Source organism: Bactrocera oleae, chromosome 3, assembly GCF_042242935.1.
Source record: "Bactrocera oleae isolate idBacOlea1 chromosome 3, idBacOlea1, whole genome shotgun sequence".
In the NCBI taxonomy this organism is placed as follows: domain Eukaryota; kingdom Metazoa; phylum Arthropoda; class Insecta; order Diptera; family Tephritidae; genus Bactrocera; species Bactrocera oleae.
The window spans coordinates 16,390,434-16,396,433 of record NC_091537.1 but is presented as its reverse complement, the minus strand read 5'-3'; positions in this window follow the sequence as shown (position 1 = coordinate 16,396,433).

Sequence of the window (6,000 nt, the reverse complement as noted above, 5' to 3'; positions counted from 1 at the left end):
TGGTAAAATGAGTGTGAGCAAAAGAGAAAGAGAGAAAAGTGAGGTTAGTCTCACCTAGAAAGCATGTAGAACATAAAAATAGTTTGGGTCTGTATGGAGAGGGTTATTACTCACTGCATGTAAGTCATACTACCGGGGTTAAGTTTGGATAAGTAATCACCAAAACACAATTGCACGAGGGTTATTTCAGTTTCAGAAGGTTGCCCTAGTTCTTTGATAAGAAATATTACAATGCTGTCTTCGATTTGCCATTTCTCTACTCGTTATCTTTGCATGCTGCCCTCTTGTCAAAAACTATAGTAGTAAAAGCAACAAGAAAGGTAGCGCGTTGTACACGTTCCAAGTGAGTTTAGTGATACCTCATAAAATGGTATAACCGCTATCTTCAATGCAACCAAGTTTGGTTTCTTGCATCTTAAACCAGTTTTACCATTTAAATGACTCAAACGACAAATTACTCTCAAAAATTCAAATAGAAATATTTGTTTTTACTGATTTTAAAAACTTAAAACTTAAAATATATGATAGTTTTTTGTAGGAAATGTAGAGTATGGACGCTGCTTGATAAAAAGGGTTTAAGAGTTGAATTTCTTAAAATATATTTTTTTTTACATATACATACAGATATGTATATATATTTGAGAATTTTCTACAAAACTTTTAAGTTGTTCCGGCAATTAGTTTCAGAGTTATGAGCGTATTTGTAAGATTTTTTTTTAGCTTAATATAATCGGCTCCCAACTCTTTAAACGCGTTTTTCTCAAAACTGATGTTCGGTGAGGAAAGTTTCTTCTAACCGTCTAGACCAACCGATTTGGAAAACTTTTTAGGTCTATACAGTGATCGAAGGAATAAGATTTTTTGTAACAATTTCGATTTTTGAAGCCAAAAAGAGTTCAATTTTTGGAAGGCCGCAATTTGGTCAAAGTTTTGAGTAGTACTTCGATCTCATTACCTGTAGTCATCTATAGTAAAATACATTTTTTTGTTTATGGATTTGAGATAATTTAAGCGGGAAAATCTTTCCTCAACGCCGTAACACATTGTTTGGATATCCTCCTGGAGATCGGCTAGGCAATCAAGCGGATCCAAAATTTTTCAGAATCGCTGATTATTAAGTTATATTGAATTCTGTACATGTATGTATTTTTATGTACTTATTAAATATTTATTTACTTATTAAATAAAATGTCTCTTCAAAAAAAGTTCACAAAAAAACTCGATTTTTCTGACTTGCAAGTGTCCCGTTAATAAATATATACATATATAGCAGTAACTTTTACCTTAATATAAATCTATTATACCATAATTGCTATTTCTAAATAATTTCTCATTTATTTTGACTCAAATCTATCAAAACATATTTCTTCAAGATCTTAACAATATACGCGAAGAATAGAGAAGAGCTAGCGTTTAATTTATATTTGAATTTTTGACTAGATATCTTTCTCCTCTTGCTTCAAATACTTCATTACAGCTTCCGCACAGCAATTTAACAAATTCAATTTCGTCAATCCTCCTTATTTTAATACACTAATTCCGAACAACTGAACAGCGCCAGCAATCTGACAAACACTTTCCTTAACAAGACATCTATTGTCTGCATTTCTTAAATGCCTTGCCACCAATTCTCTACAGAATGTTACTACATTTTAGTGAATACAAGAATTTAATATAAATTTCTCTGAAGATTTGCTCTTATTGTTTAACCAAATTTGTATGGGACGACAAATAACAAGCAACAACAAATATATACCTGGTGAAAATCACAGAGCGAAGAAAACAACAGCCAGACAGGCAGTCAAACATTTGGCGAGACATATTGCTAATATTTTACCACCTGTTGTCCGTCCAGTCGAATGTAGTGCAGCGTCTTTTTTGGCACGTCCATTCGTATGCTATACACTCACCAACATACATATGTATATATCTGTGTTTGTATAGTTTCAACGCCTGGCGCATGGTTGCAGCTTACACATGTCTTTTGACGCGTTCAAAGCAGCAAACAAACACAAGCAGTTATATAAACATGAGTATGTATGCAATAACAGAACTAAGTATATCACCAGAGCACACTTAAGCCGCCTGAATACAAAAGTATTTACTTGCAAATGTAGATTCACAAACTTCTTTGAAGGGTTTCGCAAGCGTCTTTACCTAGGTAGTGGCAGCCACACTGAGCATGTGTAATGTTGTTGGTAGGAACCTTCCTCAATACCGTTGATTAGAACCATAATTTTCAGGTATGAGTTAATGTGTGTGTTTTCTTGATTGTTTCCTACTTTGTTTCTTTTGTAAATTCATTTGTGTGATTTCAAAGTGTGTAACCAGAGTCTTTTCTATTTGTTGTTGTCGAAAAAAGTATGCTACCAGTCTTTTATATTTGTTGTTGTTGAAAAATCGCTTCAGAAATATTTTTCTTGTAACCTTAATAAATTTGTTTTAATGATATATGCGCTTGATATACGCTCTTTTTTGCAGAAAATGTATTAATTTGCTTGGCGATTTCTCTCCACATTAGGGTGTGTCATTTCTGATCAACTTTTCTTCACCTAAAAAACAGGCTAAAAAGAAAGAAGCCTCTTAAAATTTAATATTAATATTGAGAGCTGCCTGTTCCTAACTTTTCATTCCACATTTAAATAACATCGGGAAAATATTTTTTTTTTGTTGAGCGTGCAATTTCCTACTAAAATAATTGTTCAGTTCATTTTCACAGTTCTTAAATGCGAAACTACGAAAATAAGGACACTATTTTTTCCCATGTCATTTTTATATATAAATATTAAGAATTAAAAACTAATAATTTTAAAAACTTATTTATTTTTTTACCTTCTTGCAAGTTCTTAACTCATTTTTTAGTTAAAAAAAAATTGCCTAAATATTACACACGTTATTGTTTGATTTTAAACATTTTTGTACATTCAGATGCTGATCAAAAAATGCCAGCCGAAATCTCGCATTTGCGCTCTCTTCCGAGTCACCAGAACAAGACGGACTTAGTTTAGATGCAGCAGCTTCCTACCTTATAATACATACAAATATCATTTTGTGCACCTCCCAAAAATTGTTTAGACTTTACTATGAGCTTTCCGCTACCTCTTTATAGTACGAAAATGTGTTCAGAATCGCTCTCACTTTATCATCATGGCGTCATAATCACGGCATAGCTTTTTAAAGATCTCATCCAAATAACCTTTTCTTCTTTCCTTTACCCTCTATATTCCTATGACCTCACAATCATTCTGGAATAATATAGAAGACTCTGTCAGTCGAAAAAATTTTGTTTTCATTCCATTTTTCTATCGAAAGTTATTATGGTGTATGGTGTATATTTCTATGTCTAAAATTACATTGATAAGGGCCAAATTTTATTCTTTAGCTGAACAAGTGGTATTCGCATTGTCTGATGACTATGTTGGGAATATTATTTACAATTCGATTTTTAATTTCCTTCTAGCGACTGAACTTAAGCTAAAGAAATAAAATAGAAATAACGACCAATCGTTTTATAAGTTTAGATATTCTTCTCTTTCTAAAACACCTATATTTTTTTATTCATTTAACACGCAAATAAGTGTAGATATGAATTTCGGCTGAGGAAAAATTATTTCGAGTCCGCCTACTATACGGTGTTATTTTCTAGGCACCATACCCAGTATACTCCAACTTTGGCTATTGGATTAAATATGATGATAAGAGAAATGATCCATATTAAGACGGCTTACTCTAAAGGAGTTCTTTATTTAGGTATTCATCGATTTGATGTCAACAACGATTTTACCATCATCGCCCATTATCCTTCATTTCTAATAAATCACATTTACTTGTGTCTTGAAATAATTAAACACATTTTTAGACATAATATGTTTTTCCTAGATATATTTCAGTGAACACGAATAGTATTTCAAAAATAATATAAATATTATACAAGTATATATTTTTTTATACACAAGTAGTTATAAACACATATATGTTACAGTATCAGTATACATTCATCACAATATTAATAAAATATGAACGACTGTGCCACGAGCAGGCGTGCGTTACGTCCATAAATGTCAGTTATTTGTCAGGCGGCATATGTCAAAATAAGGGCAACAGAAAGAGATGGTAACGGTCAAAAATAATTGGAGAGCACAAAGAGACTGGCCACTGATACAATTTCGGCTTACAGTTAATGTATATAACTGTATGTATGTATATACTCTATTATATAATAATATATACATACATACATTGACACGAATTTATTGTCGGCCATTCCACATCATTTTGGACAGTCGCTGACAGCGAAAGTCAAATAATTACGTCTGACTTACGAAGACGAATGATGGACATTGGCATCTGGCTGTGCAAGTACAGCACTCGTGACTAGTGAGTACAGAGACGGAAAGTCAAATGTCAAAATATCATCCATCAAACCGACACCACAGCATCTACAGTTGCACGACGTGGGTTCATAGGCTTGATTCCATACATATTATACATACATTGTATATATAAGTATTACTTCTACAAAAGTATGTACATATGTTTGTATGTTCAAACTTAGAATAACTAACAGTAAAAACCAAATTGCAACAGAGTCGTAAAATATTTGGAACAATTTAATAAACGAACACATAATAATTTTCTGAAGTTAAGAACTTATGATGTTCTAATATCTACATGGTAAAGCATAAGGATTTATTCGAACAATGCGACAAATTGCAGAATTATATCTTCATTCCATAGTATCATTCCATGGCTCCACCTTCCTTACTGCAGTCACACACACCCAGTTCTACTGCGCCAGACTGTCTAGCGATTTCACTAGCGCCGCTCCCGTACGTGCCCTCTAAACGAGGGAAGATTCCCCCCTTGTGACCTTTTTTAGGTTTGCCCCAGGTTCTACGCGATGAGGCAACCCCTTGCATACCGTTCTCCTAATCCACTCGGTTATGACGGCTCAATTGAAAATAATATAAATTATAAAGCCTCGTTTAGTATAGGAAAGTCCGACAAATAATCATCATATACAGCGGCTTTAAGGCTAAGCCTTTGATGCAGTTAGCATAGGATTAAAATGCGTCGAATAAATGGATCTATGAAGTTTTTCTTTGGTCTTTATAAAGATTTATAAGATGGACGTAATTGAACGATGGGATATTTACTTGATCTACGAAAACTTTGATAAGGCTTATCTATAGGTCAGTTATCCAAGTTTTTTTGGACGTCTGATCAGAACTTTCTTTTTATTTATTTTAGGAGGTTAGATTTTTAAACACTCAAAGAATTAATTAAGTATAAATCATTTGAAAGTGGAATAGTATTCGCCCAAGTTTTTACTGAACACATTTTGTGATTTCCGATTTCACTCGAAGACTAATTACTCTGTCAAAAATATGAGATCATAGGCTTATCCTATGTTAGCTTCCTATACTATCCACTATTTCACGACTCGATTTAAAATATTCAACAAATTAATTAGGATATACTGAAAGCAAACTGTTTCAAATACTTCTCCCTTTTTAAAAATAATGCTGATCAGCAACATGAGAGTGGGTAAAAAGTTCACGAGATAATTCCGAAGGCTTACAGTTGCTTAAGCCTAGCACACACCAAACATTTGTATATGGAAATAATTGAAATCAACGTAAATTGGGTGGAAATCTTTCGGTGTCCTTGTCAACTTTACAGTTGTGAGTGTGTGCGTTTATATATGGCTTTGTGTTTGATGGTGCATAGACTATGCTGTCAGTCAAAAGCGCGCCCTTCCCAACTTTTTTCTTTGAGAATTGGAAATGGCAAAAGCATCACAGCAACAACACAACACAATACACCATCATTCATAGAAGCTGCGTGTGGTCGTCTGTCAGACGAATTATCTCATCAAATGAGTAACGATGCGTTAATTTCCATAATGGAATTTTCACAAGTGAAAATACGGAAGACATACAGCGACGCACAAACAAGCCGCCTCCACAAATTCTTTAGATTTAAAGTGAGCTGCCAGCC